The sequence below is a fragment of the Macrosteles quadrilineatus genome, unplaced genomic scaffold, assembly GCF_028750875.1.
Source record: "Macrosteles quadrilineatus isolate MER2022 unplaced genomic scaffold, UCM_ALF_1.0 Scaffold_4__1_contigs__length_99947679, whole genome shotgun sequence".
Lineage (NCBI taxonomy): Eukaryota > Metazoa > Arthropoda > Insecta > Hemiptera > Cicadellidae > Macrosteles > Macrosteles quadrilineatus.
Window position 1 is genome coordinate 35,124,255 of NW_026542597.1, and position 20,765 is coordinate 35,145,019.

General features: G+C 37.1%; 1 protein-coding gene across 1 annotated transcript in view; it reads left to right on the forward strand.

Annotated features, from left to right (window-relative positions):
• The first annotated feature begins 825 nt into the window (after window positions 1–825).
• Window positions 826–20,765, forward strand: part of LOC128993367 (uncharacterized) — a 52,989-nt gene continuing 33,049 nt past the window's right edge. Inside the window, exon 1 of the mRNA XM_054417224.1 lies at window positions 826–915. The gene's annotated coding sequence lies outside the window, so the exon portion shown is untranslated. The remainder of the gene's footprint in view (window positions 916–20,765) is intronic.

A 20,765-nucleotide genomic window follows, 5' to 3' on the forward strand; every position in this document is an offset into this window, starting at 1 on the left:
AAGAGAACCAATTTTTTTAGTACTATAGTAAATGTTTTAAAGTGCATTAATAAAGTTATAGTTTAGATATGTACTCATTACTAAATCCATACGTTCATACATTTTACTTTTTAATTAATATGCGTAAACTATTCCCGTAGCCCAAGGCCCTTCACACCGTCTTCAGAGTGGCAATAGAAGAAACTATATATTTAGGCGGTCCCAAGAATATCAGCTACTTCACATGATTGATCGGTAAAGAAATATGTTATCCGCACACTAATTTCATTACGAGTTAAATTTAATTGTGGTTGAGTTCGTTTACTTTGTCAAGCTAAACACGAATGAAAAGAAAAATCACTGGCAGGAAAATTACGTTTTGCGATTCTGTCAAACCAAGCATTAAAGTCTCTCAAAGAAAGTTTAAATATACCGTGTATCTTTTTAAGTGTGTTCTAGTATTAAGTTTAAGTGAATGCAGCGTCAAAACACAATAGTGTATCATGGAAAATAATAATTAACCTGAGGCATAAATATAATTTTATATTGTAGCATACTCATTGACTATTGAGATATGTCATTAGTGTTTGGCGAATTCAACTAAGCAATTTTGTAATAGAAAATTTGCTATAACTGGTCCACATATCCCTACTTTGGTACCCAAAAATGGATGGTTTAATCTCTGCTTTAACTAATTTTCAACTATATTTCACGCTGACTACTCAACCAACTCCGGCTGTCTGTACGCTGAGTCGCTGAGTCCTGCTCGACCAATGAGGGCACATCTTTCCCAAACAAAACTCCTGGAGATGCCCCCGCCACAGTCAGTCGCTCGCTAGACGTCGCGAGTGTCGTGCGTTCCGCGTTCCATCCCAGCGTTCCGGTCAGTGTTCCGTCGTTCCTGCCGTCTCAAGCATCAGTTCTTCTATTGCCAAAGTGAGTTTTTGTGATATTCTCCATAGAGTAAGTGTTTTCTAGTTGTTTAAGTAATGGATTTAAATATCGTTTTTAATACAAAATATCATTTTAAAAAAATTGGAAGATAGGTCTATACTTTTTAAATTTCTTGATAACTAATTATCTTTAAATTTATTGAGGATAAACTTTTAAAAATATTGAAATTTTTGAATACCTTACAACTATTTAGTATTAAAAATATTTTTTTGTTTCGTTACAAACATGCCATCTTCTGATTTTCTGGTTTACATTTATAAGTAATATAAACTATCCTTTATAATTTATAATCTAAGTTAGGCGTGCTTATGAATAATGTGTAGATTTTTGATAGTTAATTAGTATACATTTTTAGAATTTTGTGAATGATATTCAAATAAACATGATTATCAAAATTAATTTTGGGCGTCGTGTAGAAGATATGATTATTTTTGTAATTATTTCGAATCAGTGGATTATTGTGTGATGGAAATTGTGTTTTTAAAATCCATATAATATTCGTCAAGGCTATAGGAAGCTATTTGAAGTAACCTTTTGGAATAACAAAATCCCCTAACCCACGTTTTCGCGAAACCATATTGTAGGTAGATGTACTCGTCGATGTAAGAATCAACTGAAAACTGAATTTAAAAAGTCGAAATATTACTATGTTTTTGGAAGAAAGAGATTTAAGTACAATTTTCCTTAGTTAAGATATTTCCTATCATAAAGCCCTGAATAAACTAAATTATTAAAAGCTAATAAAACCATATATTAATCATTTAGAAGGCCATTTAATCACTTATTTAATGAGAAACTATACCAGTTTTAATATGGAGGAGTAAAAAGGATTCTGTATTTTTCATCGTAACTCTTTCTACGTATTATAGCTCAAAATGTTGATCACAAATCCTTTAAAATATAGCAGGTGAAACTTAGAAAAAAAATCAATTAAAACATTACACTCCTACTGAGAAAAAAAAATATTTCGGGATACTGTATATAACAAAATGTTAACTGAATTTCCTTCTTATAGACTAAAGGACATCACATCTTTATTTGGACATTAGTCAATTAAATTGTTCATGTATAAAAGGCCAAACGGGTTTATAAATTAAAATGAATTAAGAAAATCGAACATTGCTACAGGTTTTAAACGCCCTATCATAAAAGTATAGGCCTACATCTACTAGCTGTCCCTACTCTTTATTCTGTGCCCAATAAAAACACAAAACCCGAATAGGTGCATGATGTCAAAATGTTGTCTACCAAACCTTTCCAACAAATCTACAACTCCCCCTAAATGGTCTGTATCTCAACCTAATCCTGAAATATACACTGCAAAGGCTTATTTTACATATAAACACCAAGAATTGAACCACAATTAACACTAAATCTCGAATAAACGTGTAAAATAGTCCAATCAATCACATCTAACAAATCTACAATCCTGAATATAAAAAACCCAGTTTGTTAACTCTAACGCTTTCTCGAGCTTATCTACAAGTCCATAACTACAAGATACCAAACAACGGTAACGTCCAGGTGTTTACAAGCATCGCTCGGTAGCAATACAAGTCAATGACCGCGACAAGCCTTACAAGACAAGCTCATGGTCATGGACACGACCTTTCGCCGCGTGACTGGCGACGTCCATACAAGGTACAAGCCGTGATCTCGTATCGGATCAGCATCAGCATGGCGCAGCATAGACGTGCATGAGCAAGGATGCTTCCGTGCAAACCGGCGTGTTAGGTAAATCGTGATTTTGTATTGATAGTGATAGTGGTGTTTTGTAGGGGACAATGCTGAACGCGTTTAAGGAAATCTCTCAAAGTTTTGGGATATGCCGGGGATTAAACCCGTCGAATCCAAGAAGCCGTCCGATTGTCTAGCACCTAGCACACAGATTTTGATGTGATCGCTGACAGTTTTGTAAATTCAACCAGGCATATGTAATGTATATGGTCTATGCAATTTTACAATTCGTTTTGCTTTTGTTTTTATGCAATTCGCTATTGAAAGTAAAGTACGCCAGAGCAATCAATACCTATTAATTGTTAAAAAATAGTTTTTTTGTGAATATAGTATATGTCCCGGATACTATCCCACAGTTTAGGGTATTGAAAACTTATTAATAACTCTTTAAAAAACATGGATTCTGATTTTTCTCTAGAGTGTTTCTGTTTGTGTTAGTATGATAGAGAATGGTATGTTTCTTCTCTAGTCCTAGCAAGTTGCAAGTTTGGTGTTGTAACAGCCAATACAACCTGTTAGGCCTACACCTAATCGTGAAGGTTGTTTGCCAACACATTCAAATGTTTGACTTTTTTTAACTGTTGTGGCATTCTTTAGGTGTTTGTTGAGTTTTATATCAATTTTCAACAGCGAATGGTTGTCACCGATCTACAAAGTCTACTATTACCAAACAAAACAACTCAAGCAAAAAATATTGTTATTTATTCCTTATTTCTCTGTAAAAAATTACGCATAGTTTAGTATTTAGCAAAATTACTGAAGTCTAAAGGTATTTTTAGTCAAATTATATAAGACATTTTATACTTTTACATGTATTAGTATATTTCTGGGAAAATCAGATCTGAGGTAATCTAAATCTTCTTCAAAAGGAAGGATGTAGATAAATAGGTCCTTAAAATATTTTTGAACCTCCTTGGCTTTAGATTGTACTTATCAGCTTTGATCGAGTCTTGCATTAACTCCTGAACACTTTTTTTTTAGAGATTTAACAATTATATACCTATAACAAAGCATTGCACCCGAGAGGCCCGCCAAGTGCATGGTAAGGGCGACCATGCAGCAACAGGGGTCAACGACCTAGTATCAAATATCACAACGCCTCCACATCCTTCCATACATACGTATTATATTCATCTATATTCACCTTCCGGGAATAAATGTCCACCAGACCGCGAATAGTTAGTTACTTGGAGTGCAATTTGACTCTTATTAAACGCTTTCGATATATCCACTCTTGGTATGATCAGAAGTACGAGTTCGTAATTACTGTGTGGCGAAAACAATATATATAATGTTTTATACATTGCTTTTATACATTTATGTATAAGAAAATACATATTGTCTATCAGATGTGATTGTTTACGATTTTATAATGTATATAAAACTGAAATTTAATCGGATTCAGCCTTTTATTGAAGCTACCGTATTGAATTTACACAGCATAAAACAACTGATTATCTTTACTAACCATACTGTAAGTTGGTCTAACAAAAAAATATATAAGTAAGTGAATTGAAACACATTTTATAACGGAGAACAGGGAGACTTTAACGCCCGAAAACGGGGACTGAAGTCTTGAACTCTTGTGATTGTCCCGGCTCAATGTTATGAGCTTTATTATGTCTACGAAGGCTATTAATGAAAGATTCCACGTTCAAAGGCAGCTTGGTCCAACTTACGTATCAAACTTATATCAAACGAAAACGAGTAAATCACATCATTTTTGACCTCGTTTATCAACTTCCCTCTGTCAGTACTCGATACTCACGTGATGGCAGACTCGCTGTCCGATGCCCGGCTATTTATAGTCTGTCCGGTGAAATGTAACAGACCGGGCAGACAGGTTGCTGGACCGGTCTTGGGCAGTGAACATCGGGCATCTCTGGGCAAACTTCCTTCCTTCCAACACCTAGCCGGGTCAGTTGTCTACTTCCTGTGTGGAGACCGCAGAAGGTCAGGGTCCTTGAGCTTTGAGACGAGACACGGAATCTAAGATTATGCTATTTTAAAGGAATAGTTTCGTAAATTACCTCGTGTTGAGTTTCAATGTGAAATAAAATGGAGGTGGGGTGGTTTGCAGAAGGATGTCTTTGATCCTGATGCTTTTTGTAAGGAACTAGAATGCTATTGGGCGAATCTCAAGATTTCGCGGCATCCCTTTTAGTCCAGAATGAGATTATGATCGCTGATTGGTAGTTTAATGTTGTCACGCTTTAAGAAATGTTTAGATGCAGCTCATTAACATACAGCCTTAAAGCATTTTTGCTCAAGGCACTGACGAATTATTGTCCGGCAGAATGTGCAAATCGAGGATCTCAACGGTCCCTCCTGGTAACGTCCACCAGATTGTAATTCTAGTTGTTTTGTAAACTCAAAGCAATATTTTAGAAAATGTTTGTCGTCGATTGTAGGTGTGTTACAGATTGTCACCCAATCTAGTTATCTCCACGGTCCCAGGTAGGATTCTCGTTTTTGTCCCGTGTTTGGAGTTTCTTTTTGCACCTTCGCCACAGGGATCTAGAGTCCTCTAATGCGTCCTTTGTTGGATTTAGTGAAGACCACAAATTTAACAATGATTGTGTAAGAAGGAAGTCACGGTGATTCTCTAGTAAATCGATAAGCAATCGGCAATCCTATGTACACGAATTCCCCTGCAAGTTAGGGCTATTTAGTAAAATATTTATGTGTTTATGAACCAAAAGATAACATGTCGTAAATTTAAGGTTCTATATGTTTTTCAGGACACTTCAATAATGTGTTTACTGAAATATCTGTAACAATATATTTTTAATTTCGTAAAATACAGTTAGATTGAAATGTTTCGAATCCTAAGAAAGAATAGTTATTTGTGCAACTAGTGAGAAAAGTGAGCAATTGACTCACTCGAGAGAAATCGTTACTCACGAGCCGTAGGCGAGTGAGGAATGGTTTCTCGAGTGAGGCAATTGTACTTTGAACTCGAGTTGCACATTATACTTTTCCTACAGTTACCATAATTTATGAAGAAACATAACCTATTTTTGCACAGTGAACTTTTAATATAACATTTAATGTGAAGTGACAAATACAACAGTACAACAGCTGACCAGCTGATTTACAGCCAGTGCTGCCAACGTATTTCGCGCGCATACGACGTTGCCTGCATGTTACGTGCTCACTATTTCGTGCCTTCACGTTGCAAATCTGGAGTGAGACAAAGTAATTAGAGTGAGACAATGTTAACATTGTCTCACTGATGAGCGAATTGGCCACTTTGCTTTCTCAAATCAGTGAGAGAACATGTACATTGTTAGGTAACTGTAGGAAAACAATTTTTTTGTGAATTCCGTTTAATTTCTTCAATAAAATGTATATGTCTGTGTATGAAAAATATCGAACTATTAAATTTCTTTTAATTGTCTTTATAAAATGTTATTGGCGTGTTCGCTCCCAAGAATACTCTTACTTGTTAGGATATTTTAGTTGATTATTAACGAGTTGTTTTTCCTCTTGAAAATATACCGTATAGCTGTAATGATTTATTGCATTGCCTTTTACAAACAATGCTTGTAGAAGTGGTGTTTTTTTTATTAAATCTTCTTAAATTCCTAATATATATTTTTTAATTCTATTTAGAAGTAACACTTTTTGGATTTACCTTTGGAGCCTTTACATAACTGTGTTTTGTATAGGTCGTGATTTTTCGAATTTACATCTTGTTGTTGGCATCACGTTTGTATAAATTAACTTCTTGTAGAAGTATTGACTTTCCGAGTTTCCGTTAGAAAGTATATTATTTATATTTGCTGGAAAGAAGTCTGGATTTTAAAGTTTTTTTTCAAATTTTGTTTTGTGGAAGACATATTTTATTAACACTCTTTTAAAATGTTTCCTCCTAGGATTTCCATACGCATTTTTGTAGAAGTCATACTTTTCGAAGACGTATCTTTCAGAGGTCATGTTTTTACAGTGTTAGCAAAACAGGAGTGCCGATGGAGACCTGTGGGGTGCGTGCGTGTGAAGGGACTTGACCTGGTCTCCATCGGCACTCCCGTTTTGCTAACAATGTAGAAATTACTTATTTTTTTAATCTTGACTTAGAGCTTCGTCCAAGCGGGTGCCGTATGTCGGACCATTGCCGTGCCGGTTTATTGCCGGTGTCGTGCCGGCGCCGCTACCGTGCCACGGTCGCCCCCAGCGCCGGTGGTCCGCCTTGTGATCCATCTGTTTGAGCAGCCCCTAATTTGCCTCACGTTTGAAACCAGTCCACAGATCATGTAATCTTCTACTAAGTACTCTTCTGCGACTACTGCCCGTGTACCTCGTCCTGGTGGTGAAGCAGGTCTATTCAAATCATTAATACTCTTGTAGTACCCGAAGATTATGTGGTGTTTCAAATGAAAATTGTTATACCTGAGGCTAAGCTCATTATTCTGTAACATAATAATGTGTTGAACTTGTGTTGGGTTTACTCTATGTACGAGTATCGTATAATTTGAGTCTAGAATGTGAGATGGACTAAGTAGCTCAGTTCGGTTCTAAAGAATTCAGAGATTTGAAGAAGATATTCATAGTGGTATAATTTCTAAACCTAACTGTACATGTAAAAAACCTACTACGATTAAATACCTGCCTTCAGGTGTTCAGGTGTTTCCTGGATATGGATGCTAGCGATATGTTTGATCAAAAGACTAGTAGCTGTACCCTGGTTTTGAACGGAATATAACTACGGAATGGGAAAATTCACTACTTAAAGCGACATTGTATAAAAAATAGTTACAGTGTAACCATCTTTGCAAGAATCGGGCAGTTGTTTTCCAATACATCCAGGCCTTTGTAAATGAACAACTTGTAGATTTAGGGTAATTGTCAGAGAATACATTTTTACTTTTACAAAACATCTTGATTACATGGGGATGTAATAAGAGGACTCTTATTGTTATTTAAGGATAGTTTATGTTAATTTATATTTCAATATTGCAATCTTTGCCAAACTAACTATTTTGTACACATCCCATTGCTAAGAGTTGAGGATTCATTGTGGTGATTTAACGTGAAAGAATGCCAAATTGTCGACCTACCCGTGCTGAGCACATCCCAAAGAGTAAAAAACGCGTATGATGAATGCGCTGACGTTCTTCTGACTCAGCTTCTTACTCTATGTAAATGACACGCGGTTGGTGACCCCTATGGCCGCTCCTAGAGTGATCTTTCATTACACTAATAACGGTACGGAAAACTAGCCTCATCAAAGATCGCCAATGGCGCAGATTTGCATAGAGTATTCATCAATGAGGGAAATTGGTCCCAGCTTCCGTACAAATTGATAGATCGTCAAATTAGTAATTTATTTGCAATTTACGTTGCAACTACATTTCCTGGTGTGGAAGGTAATATGGCAGTACGTGTTTTTGATGTTTTTAAATGTTTATAAGCTAAACGTTGTTATTACAAGAATATTACAGTTTGAGACAACAAGTAAATTTAAACTAGTAATTTACTTACAAAAAATGTGACAGTGACACAAGTACGTATCATCTCGAAATGGAAACCTAATTCATTTAGAAACACACCCGTAGCAGCAAACCTGAGTATTCATACTTAGAAAATTTCCTTTGATCTCTTATCGGATTTTAATCCAAATGTTTATGCAAATGTTGATACAAGTTTAATGGTAATGGTTTGTTTGAGTCTAATATAGTCATTTACAGGATGATACACTATAAACTTTTAGGTTCCTGGATAAATTATAAACCTACACTTTAGGTAGGCTCAGTACCATCGATGCGAAACATTAACATAGCCAACATGGGCTATATATCGGCGAGATTTGAATCTGGTCCTGCTGAAACCATTTCGCTCTAAACCAATAGACTAGCTGTTTCCAACTGGCAGGCCTCAACTGTTAGCAACTGTATTGATAATTCAACTGTTACTTGTGTTATCTCGTCTTTCGTAAAGAGCTGTAGACCACAATAACCCGCATAGACCTCCCATGTAGTTTTATTGCACTGTAGGCTAAGCTAATAGCCATGCAGCAGTAAAGATCTGGGAGATTCACCCAGTGAAACTGAGGGACAAAAGAAAATGTAGACGGGGAATCGCGGAAAGGAGGAATGTAGGCCATGGGTGGCAGTCGGATGTGGTTCAATTCCTCAGTTCCTGGTCCTGGTCCAACGTTTAACTACTTGACTCCCAGTTATTTTCCCATTATTACTTTCTTTACTGCGAGTAGCTCGGTTGTAACCCTAAAAGCTGCGGTCGAACGAGGTTTATAGGCTTGTTAACATGCGTGTAACCTGTGACAGTAGGGAGTGAATAAACATTTTCATTTAACATTTCAGAGTGATTAAATACTTTATATGTTTTGTGACAAACTCTTTATACCGTGGTTCTAGAGAAGTGCTAGTTAAAAATCTAATGCTTGACTATCAGTGCTAATTCGGTACCAGTCGAAAAATACATGGTCTTTCGCACTACAAATTGACAGGGTCACGGCTGTAGTCAATACTTACACTGGGCTAACTGCAATACCAAATCCAATATTGACGTTAATTTGAGGTATAATGTAAACATTAAAAGTGACAGAGATGTTTGAATATATAGTCAAAAATTCTGAGAAAAAACGTCAGATTTGAACTAACGTACCTGACAATAAATGGCGTATTCCTCCAAATGTATATTTTCACATGATCCCTTGATAAAACCCAGATTCCACGATTTTTTTACAAACCCCTAACTTGATTAGTCCATAAAGGCACTTCAATCCTTTGAAATTCCTCCTTAAAGGCTGATATGAACAATAGACTTACAATCCTACTTACAAAGAGATATTCCTCACAAAATGGTAGCTTAACCAGCCGGTAAAGATCCTTTAAGGGCCGTTATATCAAAGGGTGTCCGCCAAGGACCGGATGGTTAGTATCCTTGGACCCAAGAGTTCTTTAACACACCCCTTACAATATCATTCCGTAAAGCATTTACACAAGCATTAACACTTTAAAGACATTATGATTGAATAGCGTCCTTTGCCGGTCAATATGGTATCCTCAAACCCAAGAGATTTATTTACAAAAAGTCAAATCGATCAGTCAATAAATAACTTTAATTCGTCTAGGGTTTGATTAAACGACCTTCACTAAGGCCATGATGAGCAGTACAGTAGAGAGTATCCTGGAACCCAAAAGTAAAAGTTTATTTTATCACCCGCTAGTTCATCAGCCATCAAAGATTTAATCCTTTAAAGGTCGTTCGTTTAAAGGACGTCCCCAAGGCCCAGATGGCCAACATGGAAGAGTGCAGTTTGCAAGTAGAGCCCGTATGCCGACTAACGGTAGGTATCGGTCAGTGACAGATACGCTTCACAGGTTCACAGACAACATCGCCACTTACCACTTCGCCACTGTCCCGACTGTTTTGAGTCTGCAGAAAACGGCGTTCTTGTCCTAAATCACGAACAGGAATTTATCTAAGGTTTAGCAGTAGTTCGCAAATGTTAAACCAAAGTTTGGAATTAATTCGAAAATGCATCCTACTCCCCAACAGATGCAACTGTTCTGAATCTGCAGAAAACTGTTTTCTTGCCCTCGACTTGGCAGGAGTTGGTTTAACGTTTAGCCATATGTTTACATGTTAAGAGCTTCACGCATTTAATTCCACCCCAACGGTTTTGATTGTCCTAAATCTGCAGAACATACAGTTCTTTCTTGACCTGAATCTCTGGCAAGACTTGATCAAAACGCGTAGCATAGTTCAATATTCGTGAAGCGATCCGTGTTTGTTGTTACTCCAACTTAATTGACTACTCTGAATCTGCAGAAATAGTATTTTTCCTAAATCACTGACAAAGGTTGATCGACAGTGTTGACAAAAACATCAAATAGGCTGGGTAGCTGAGTGGTTATAGTGCTCGCCTAGCAATAAAAAAGTTGCCATATCGATCCTGAGAATATAGTAGCTTTTTGATGGTTCGAAACTGGATCCAGCTGTTTCTGATCATCGGGATTTAAATAAATTATCCTGACTTATGAAACAGCTGATCTTAGTTACTAAAAAAGCTACACGGATCATCTCACACTATTCTACTGGTCCTTTGATCGGGTTAAACTACGTAGTTGGCGTCCCCATCTCAATGATTGATTCATAACCGCCATTAAAATTGCATTCAGCCACTCAATAACGATGCGGTATTTGTAAGAGTACCTGTTAGTTCATGCTAAGTTGAGTTTTAGTTGCATTTAAATAATTTCAACTCACGTTCCAGCTCAATTCAAACTCAAGCAACTTTGTTCCTCAGGTTTTCAGCAAAACAAACTAACAAAAAAAAAACCCCAAGTGAGACCTCCACCCGCTAAAAGTTCAAGAAAGAAGAGCATTCCTTAACCGAGCTAACCATTAAAAAGCAGCATGTAACAAATTATTTACAACCAGTCTAAAAGCAATTTTGTTGGATCCTCCTAGCCTCTTAAATCACCTTACCAACCACGCCTGATCCACTCCACAACTCTTCTAAACGAGACCTTCACCATGGAATGTCGTCCTTGCTTGAGCCAGAGAGCAGATTTTAGAGTCGACATCTCTTGGTCAGGGTATTAAAGGGATTGTCCATAGTTGTGTATGTATAACGGTGAAGAGAGCCGGCCAATCGACCGCAATTAACACTAGTGACTGATGTATTACCCGCATCGCTGAGTTCACTGCTCGCTGTACTGTTCGGCCTACATTCGTTATGACTTGATTCGTCGTGCTCTCTCTTGACACTCGAGGCAAGTTTTGATGATGAATGACATGGAGTTTTAAGTAGACCTAGATTAACTCCTAGAGTAACCTTGGGATCTCAATGTAGAATAGATTGCTTTTAAAGTTGGATTAAACTAGAAAACTCTATTTAACCAGTGCCCAATATCTTGATTCAACAGTATTAACCATTGTAAAGAATTAGCCGTAGTACGACCCAATAATTTGCCCCATTGACAAGATCCACTCGGACTCACATTAGAGGTACAGTGGGATGTCATATGTTGTATTTAAAAAATCCTCTCCAAGATTGTTGGACGTTTCTTGAAAACTGGCCCTGCGATCTCATGAACTACGCACGTGAATATTTTTCAGGAGATTCAAATCATAGCTGACCAAAATTACTTTAAATGTCTGCAGGTTAAGTTGAGTAAAATTGATAGAACCTTAGACAAGTCACTTTCGCTGCGTGCCTTTGTCGGTTTAGCAATTATATTTGATGTTTGTTGAAGCGAAGTCAAACAGTTTAGGAACAATCAATAAAAGGCCGAAGCTTCGTCTTCGGCAGATGGCCGAGTCTTTGAACTGGTGAAAATACTGGCCGAGATCACAGAAAACATACTAATAATATTTGGTTATAGTAGCATGTTTAATGTGCCGAATTGGTGGAATTGTAGTTTGCCCCAAAGAGGGATTTACGTAACGGCGGCCGTTTTCGCCATCTTTACGGAGAGTCATATCCTGAAGATCAAGATTTAATTGTCTACTTAGCCCTGGGAGGCCTTCCTTCTAGTATCAAATCAAAAGTATTTATAGTCTTCAGCTTAACCTACAGCTCAGTAGTCTTAAAAGTGTTATCATCATTTGATACATTAAACTTAAAATTTGTAGGAATTGTCTTTCAATCATTTCAGCCTCTGGATTGCATATATAATCAAATAGATAACGTAAACTCTTACCTTAGCAATCCTTATTATGGTTGTCCGATATTAATTTCGAACCCGTAGGTCCATCTTCAGTCGACTGGTGAACGACGACTGGTGACTTCGAACAGTTCTGCCGGCAGCGTGTTCCCTGACTGAAGTGAGGTTATCCCGCTGTTTATAAAACCATGGGTTTTATCCCTAAACTCTGTAAATTATTTATGTCAACTGTAATGTGTATCGTGTTAAATGTCAACATTTCTACGAAGCCCATTGGGTGGATCTTATAATAAGCATTTGGTCTACCTAAACTTCCGACTGAAGATGGACCTACGGGTTCGAAATTAATATCGGACAACCATAATAAGTATTGCTAAGGTAAGAGTTTACGTTATCTAATTGTCTTTCAGTCAAACAATTAATACAGTAGTTACCTTGAGAAGTAATTGGGGTTTATGTTTATGGGATTTTCTTGCTATTTATTCAGTAGTTTTGAGTCCCCACTTTAAAATCACAAAACCAACTAGCAGCATATACCTTAACAAACAATCACAGTAAGGAACGTACCAAGTTGCCGACAGTCAATTGTTCCAGTAATAAAATCGGTGTTCTCCTCAACATTAATTAGTTCCGGGGAAATAGCCCGCTTTAATTGCATGTTGTAAAGATTCGCCACGCAGCGGTCTACAATTGGCCACTCTGGGTAACAGTACAATTGAAAACAAATCAGAAACAAACAATAGGCGGTGGGTGCGTAGGTCACGAAAACGCGATCCGTGACTGAAGCTGACCCTGCGTAGAAACACGCACACGCACAGACGTACGCACGTGTGTGCGCATTCTTACTTCCACACACACCTGCATACTAAAACATGAGACGCAAATATGTGATGTGAATACTGGGGAGATCAAATCGTGGATAGACTAAACCATAGCATATCTTGATTTGAGTTTTGATCAGACTTGGGTATACAAAAGTTGTGAGAACACGTATAATGGTACCATGAAAATAGATTAATATAAGAGATTTTCTAATGACAACTATTATGTGTAGTTCTTTATGATATTCTTGATCGATGACAAACAATTGATTAGGTAAATGCGAGTCAATGCACAATTAATTATTGTTCTAGATCGTGGTAAAAACTAGGAACTGTTCTCCAAATTAAGTACTTAATCTCTGTTATTTACTCTAGCCATTTGTCCACCGTGGAGGCAGTGTCTGATGAGTCTGACCATTTTCAAAATTGGATAGCGGCGCTTGTGAGGTGGTGGGCGGAGATTCTTCACGATCTGACGATATGACGGTCCAAAAACCTGTTTATAACGGCTGACTTTGGGTCCAGTTTTATACACTGACCTATAAATTAAGTCCTAGGAACTAAATCCGCGCATTGAAAACAATTCTTTAATGCTTTTTTAATAAAAAATAAATGCTACTAAGTTTCAGGTTCTAAGATTTTGGGGGTTCGAGTGATTACATATATTTTTTATATTGGAAAGTTTTGAAGATTTTCTCAGCTTTACGGACAATGGCTTAGTCAGGCACCTTTTTAAATCGTATTTCAATGTAAATGTATTAGGTTTTTATAAAGCCCAAAATACCAAGAATTTATTTGATGTTGTGAAACAAAGTTTCTTGGACATAAACCCAAGAAAACTCATTACATTAATAAGCACTCAAAACCCTAAGTCAAAACACATACACAATCGGAAAATTGTTTTTGAAACCTATGAAATTGTATGTTATCAAGAAAATTTGTACGTTTTGGCCAAATCGAGGCTGCTCAATGTCAGAACCATTATGTATTCTCAAGTCTATACTTTGGAGCTGTTAAATCTTTAGAGTTTTAAATTTTTGACGATTTCAATATTTTCATTTCCGGGATCCTTAACAAAATCAAATAACGGTGAAATGTTGTCAATCCTCATCTATTCACACCTCATACCAACTTCTAATACACAAAATACATCAAATATCTCAAAATATGTGTGTTAAGAATCCAAAAATATGTATAGAAGCTGTCTTAAAATTAAAGAGAAACCATTTTAAGGTAATAGTTTGTACACCGTCTTTAAAGATATCAAGAAAACGTCTGTAAAGAGAAATAGAAAGTGCCTAAAGCGATCTAGAAAGTAACTGCAGATATCTGAACATGGTCGGAAATCATCTACTTTACACCACACAGTGTCGTAGACATGACGCCGTGAAGAGCTGATTAGATCTCGATCATCTCTAATCAGCAGTCCGTGGTCAGCGCGTGTAAACACCGTGTGGTCAGCATAATGGAGGGTCGTCGATGGGAAGGTCCACCGCAACTCTTCCCAAGCTATTGTTACCGGTCATATTGTCGATAGTATCTGCGGGACACAGGGCGACTCACGTGATCACCCACGATCATGATTGACATATGTTATCATACTTATCACCTTCGACCGCTTGGAACAAAGGGATTTCAAAGGACACTGACAGAAAACTACTTCAAAACTGTTTCGGTAGTGAGAGTTTGTAAAGTAGAATATAGTTGAAACTTTTTTCTTCAGTTTAAACCGGCCAAACTGAAATTATATGTCAGCATCACCTCCATAGTCCATCCGTTCTTCCACATAACCATAGACAAAAGTCTATGATACAACCGTCACATTTCAATATGTTTAAATCTTTTATTAATATTATGTTTCTTTAAGAGCTCTTATTCTCAGCTCTTATTAAGAACTCCTATTTCCACTAAACTTTTCATTTGATGAAATATTTGTCAAACTACAGTATCATGGCTCTTGGTCTTAAATTGATGATTTAATATCCATGACACATCCCTATAATATCTACAAGATAGAGTGGGAATTTCGAAACATGCTACAGTGACAAAACATAATCCCAGATGAATGAGTTTTAGGGACCAAAAATACATATTAGAGGTAAAATCACACTTCTCAAAAAAATTTACTGTTTCAGAATGTTGGTTTCCAACAGAACTGATCTCTTCCTCACCAATGATTCAGTGCGTTTCAACCTTGCCAGTCCACGATGTATATTTTGGCTTTTCTAACGGAGGCCCATCAAACATCATATGGGACTAACGGGTCTATAACCTGTAGGTCATCTTCGAGCTCTTCCTAACTTGAGGCAACATTCTGGGATCAAGGTCATAGAATTGGAAATGACTGGCCATCAAATAGCTGTATTGTTCCTTCATGTGGGTTCGATTGCCAGTTAGGCAACAAGATTGGCCTACTTCGGATGGGTTCCTTTATTTTTAACCCCTAATTCGACTGAAATTGATCTCTGTTTGCCTTGACTGTAATTTACAATTGAGTAGGATTTATTACTATGGTCCCGCATATTCTCATGATCTTAGGATTGTTTAGAATTCAGAAACTCTTGATCCATAGACAGATCAGTTGAACAGGTTACTTTTAAGTATTTGTCATGTAAATTTGTGAGAAGCTCTTGGGCATATTCCCAAAATAAACGCCCGTAAAGCCTAAGAAAATTAAAGACACTTTCAATTTTACGACTGCGCTTGTAATCATTCCAATCAGCAACCATTCTTAGGTCAGTGTTGTTTTCGTATTTACCTGCATTTCCCAGATCAGGATAATATCTTTTGATTGAATAATGTAGATAAGAGTGGTGGCTTGAAAACATTGTCTTCTTAAATGAAAGTAACACCTTCACCTTCGGCAGCGATGGTATTTTTTAAAGACGGATTTAGTATTTAAAATGTTTAAACGTTTGCGTTTTTTAGGTGTAGATACCCATTGAAGAGTTCCATTGTGTGTAGTTCTTTGTCCTAAACTAGACTTTTCTTATTTGGCTTGAAATGTATATGGCTAAAACTTATCAGTGATATCTTCTAGAGCGGTAGTCCTGTGTTTTACCACTTTTTTCACCACCCCTTTCAGTATGTTGACAAAGAGATTTTCCCCCATTGAGAAAATAATAGGTAAATACATTTTGCCGCAGTGATTCAGCTAAAACTGTAGCCTACGCAAAAATATACTTATTGAGGATTCTTTATCAACTAAGTTGTCAAATTCTACTTGATATATCCGACCCAGGAACAGCATGTCAGCTGATGTCAACCAATGCCCGCGGTTGGGGACTGCTAGTCCCCAGTCCCAGTGCAATCTCGTGGTCACTAACTGTTGCTTGTTTTCCAAGTAATTGGTTAAAGATGGTCGCCAATGGTCGCCAACGGCCGTCGACCCATCCAAGGACGCCATCTTGGAATCATTTATGCATAGAGAATGGAATCGTCATAAATTTTACTGCGATTGTTTATGAACGACAAAACATATACTGAATGGATATACTGAATGGACGTGTCTAATGGTGTCAAACCTTGATGGTAGTAACGGCGATGAAAAATATCTAAAGCCTCTTTGATAGTCTCATAATTTTATGTAAGATTACAATACTTACTTTGATAGTTGTGTAAATAGAAAATGTTTGGAATCTAAATGTTCGTCTAGCTCTCTTGAAATATCATGATATGATAAGTTATCTAATAAAGACAAACCAAAATAATTTGTACATTTTTCCTATGAAAAAGGTCTAGATGTACACGATTTAAAAAAACCTATAAATGATGTGTTTTAATAAAAAAGCATAAATATCTAGTCATTATTAAAGAAATTGATCTGACAATGTATTTTGCCGTCAAAACCGATGCAAAGTCTAATACTGTATAACCTAACGTCGTATAAGTCGAATATTTTATACGAACTGATAAGCCTATCAACTATAATCAACGAATAGTCCGAATAAGTATATGTCAATAATTTAGAATAAACAAAACACACAGACGATAAAACTGTACACAAAAGTATCTTTGAAGAGATTTTCCAGGAACTATTTCCTACAAAGTCTAGAAATGCTTGTGAAGAGGAAGTGCAGCTGGCAATTTACTGGTTCTAGAGTTACTAGTGGAGACCCTTCTATCATCATTTGCGGCAACAAAGCACGATAAATTTCAGAGAAGGACGTCGAAGAAAGTCATTGCGCGCGTCCGTGGCCGTTGACCAGGCAACAAAGAAAAACTGACCCCTGATTGCGAGGATTGTACGAACCATTTTTTGCAATTTTGTAAAGCACCTTCCTTCATTGTGCAATACTCTGCAAGCCTTCATTTTGTTTAGAACCGACATATAACCATATAGCCCAGTCACCAAAAATTGGGAGACGGACAGCGTCCCAGATCTTTGTTTGGGTTAATCCCCTGATTTATGGCCTGAGGGTAGTGGTCACCAGTAGAGGGGTGGGGAATCGAGAATTCTGAATCCTACCGGAGGCGTTAACTTTTTGTCAAAGAGTTCGCTTAGAATGCGATTACTTCTTAACTGTACATCTTTTGTCATAATTTATAACTTTATGACCAAAACTATTTTCGATTATTAACCATTATTAGATTTTTTATTATCAGCAAGTTTGGTTGGTTTGGTTAGGTTATGATAGTTTGATTTTATAATTAAAAAAATTATAAAATTAAATGTTAACATTGTCTCACTCTAATTACTTTGTCTCACTCCAGATTTGCAACGTGAAGGCACGAAATAGTGAGCGCGTAACATGCAGGCAACGTCGTATGCGCGCGAAATACGTTGGCAGCACTGGCTGTAAATCAGCTGGTCAGCTGTTGTACTGTTGTATTTGTCACTTCACATTAAATGTTATATTAAAAGTTCACTTCTGTGAAAAATAGGTTATGTTTCTTCACCAATTTATTTGTTTTATAACTGTGTTTTTGTAACTGTAGGAAAAGTATAATGTGCAACTCGAGTTCAAAGTACAATTGCCTCACTCGAGAAACCATTCCTCACTCGCCTACGGCTCGTGAGTAAGGATTTCTCTCGAGTGAGTCAATTGCTCACTTTTCTCACTAGTTGCACAAATAACTATATTATTAAACTTTCATTCGATTTTTCATTATCAGCAAGTTTGGTTAGTTTGGCTAGGTTATGACAGTTAAATTAAATTTAAATCTAACCTACAAACGATACGTTTTGACAGGTTCGGCTATGCGCGGTATGATGCGGAATCGTTCGACACCAAACTAAAACTGACAGGTCAACCGACCGGGATTAAGAGGATTACAGCCTCGGTCATGTGCCTACACCCCCAAAAATTATGCTTTTGCTGTAACTCTGAAAATTCCAAGAAACTAGATGAATTAAATTTGTTATCTCCGATAGACAAGTGAAACTCTTTAATGCAAGCACACAACAGCTGTAAACCAGAGAGAACATAATCAAGAACTTGCACTTTTATTAACTGTGTTTTGAGTAAAATTTGTGAAACTATTCGGGACGCAGAAGATTCATTCGATTGGAAAACTGTACGATAATTTTAAAACTCTTTAAAAGTCATTGACTCTTCAAATGTATTCCCTTTTGTGATTTTACAGATATAGATGAATGAAAACAAGTATTTCAAATAAGAGCTACTTGTGGTGAAGCAGATGTTGTTGGATAGAATATGTGTTATCAAAGTGAACAAAACAAGTTTGGAATTACGTATCAACTCTCAATTTGCTTAAGCTCAAGAAGTCAGCTTTGCAGTTTGAGAACCACTTTTATTAACCAAAGGCCATGCATTAACTTTGTAACGCTGTTCCTAGACCCAGGGCTTGCAGTTTGCAAGGTTTGCCGGACATTGTCCACGACAGGTTCGGTGAGTGTTCTAGGAAAACTGGATCTTTATAGGGGCCGGTAAGATAGGCCAGAGCTAGATTGCACCGTATAAATTACAGCGTCAGACTCATCCATCCGAGGACTCCTATTGGGCTGGAGCCCACTCGAGTTGCAGAGGTAGAATTACCAGAGATCCAATGTAATCTTGTAACCTAGATGCATCGCATACTTGCACTAAGATTAAATTTCTACCCTATTTACACACTTCCGGGATCTCCAATAAACTTCGATGATTCTTTTCCATTTCCTACATCGATTTCAGAGGATTTCTTCCTCAATTATGAGTTATTCCTTGAGGCTACAAGGTATCTAATATACATGTGCATTCAGAAAGAAATTAAGTTTCTAACCTAAACGGAAGATTAACCTGGTCTCTGGTCAACAAGGGATTTTTCATTAAAAGAGCGCAGAGACTTTAACGGCGGTAGACACCGAAGTCGCACAATTTAAGAGATGTACCTACTGTAAAATTGAAAGTTTGTACTGCCAAGTAAAATTATTTGATGCAAGTACATTTCTCATTCTATTATTGACTATTATTGTGGTGTTTACTGTTTACACAGCAGTGCATGGACTTCCTATCGAACTTTCAGCTAAATATTTGGTTTTGTATATGTGTATATTTCACTGAAGTGGCTCGGCTAAAATCATTCACAAATGTAGGACATAATGCCGATCACAACACATACTGAATTTGCACATACTGAATGTAAAGGTTTTTATCCAAACTTCACATATTGACACCGTAACCTATTCCAAGGTCCCCATATGACCTCACGTACTCAGTCAACCCCAGACTATTCTGACCGTGAGACAGTCACCTCCGTTAGCGATAAATGGGCCAACGTCTCCCTACATTTACATAACTGTCTTCACGCGAGTCCCGCGAATTATTGGTGTGAAATTTGATCAGGATGCCGTTACATTCGTATTGCCAATTGTGTGTCTGGCGCATGTCAAAAGGTGATTAGTCCGTCACATGTTCTAGAAGGTATGCGATTTGAAGTGGAATCACTAGATTAACAGAGTAACTATCCGTTATCCAAGTAGTGCAACAGATTTGTGTTTGTATTTTTGTTCAAGTTTTGAACCTAAGACCAGGATTAAACAAACATCCTATCTCATAGCCTTATCATCCATATGGATTATGTTGAAGGGAAACGGAGCGAGTGCCGTTCTATTCTTTGCCGCGGGGGCCATAAACTGGCAAAGCCATCATGTAGGCCTGGAATGCCGTTTGATTCCCTAGAGCGTAAGAGTGATTCAGGGTAGGGGTATTAGTGGAAGGGCTCATTTTGAGACAGTTTGAATGTATGTTTTGGTCTGGTTTATTCATGCAAAGGGTGTTTTGTTGTATATAATTTATTTCTTGTAATTTAGTTAACTTTTGATTGTCCTCTAGTATCAAAGCCAAAGAAATGTTCTTTATCATCCAAAGCTTAAAAAATCAAATTTGAAGGAGCAGCCACAGAGTCTATCAGTTCAAGAATCATGGTCTTGTTAGTCAATAGTTAGTACATATTCTTCAGACATAACAAATTCCAAAGACCACTGTAATGAATAATCTAAACGCTTCCCTAACAAGCCTACGGATCCGTCTGCCAGATAACTGTAATCTTTTCTCACCAATTACTTGTCGAGGTCAAGCAGAAGACACAGAAGCAATTGGCTCATTAGACAGACCGTGATGGGAATAAGCAAAAGTGCAAATGACTTGGTGCACTAACGGACTCGTCAACTTCGATACATATCTGACGTCTTCTG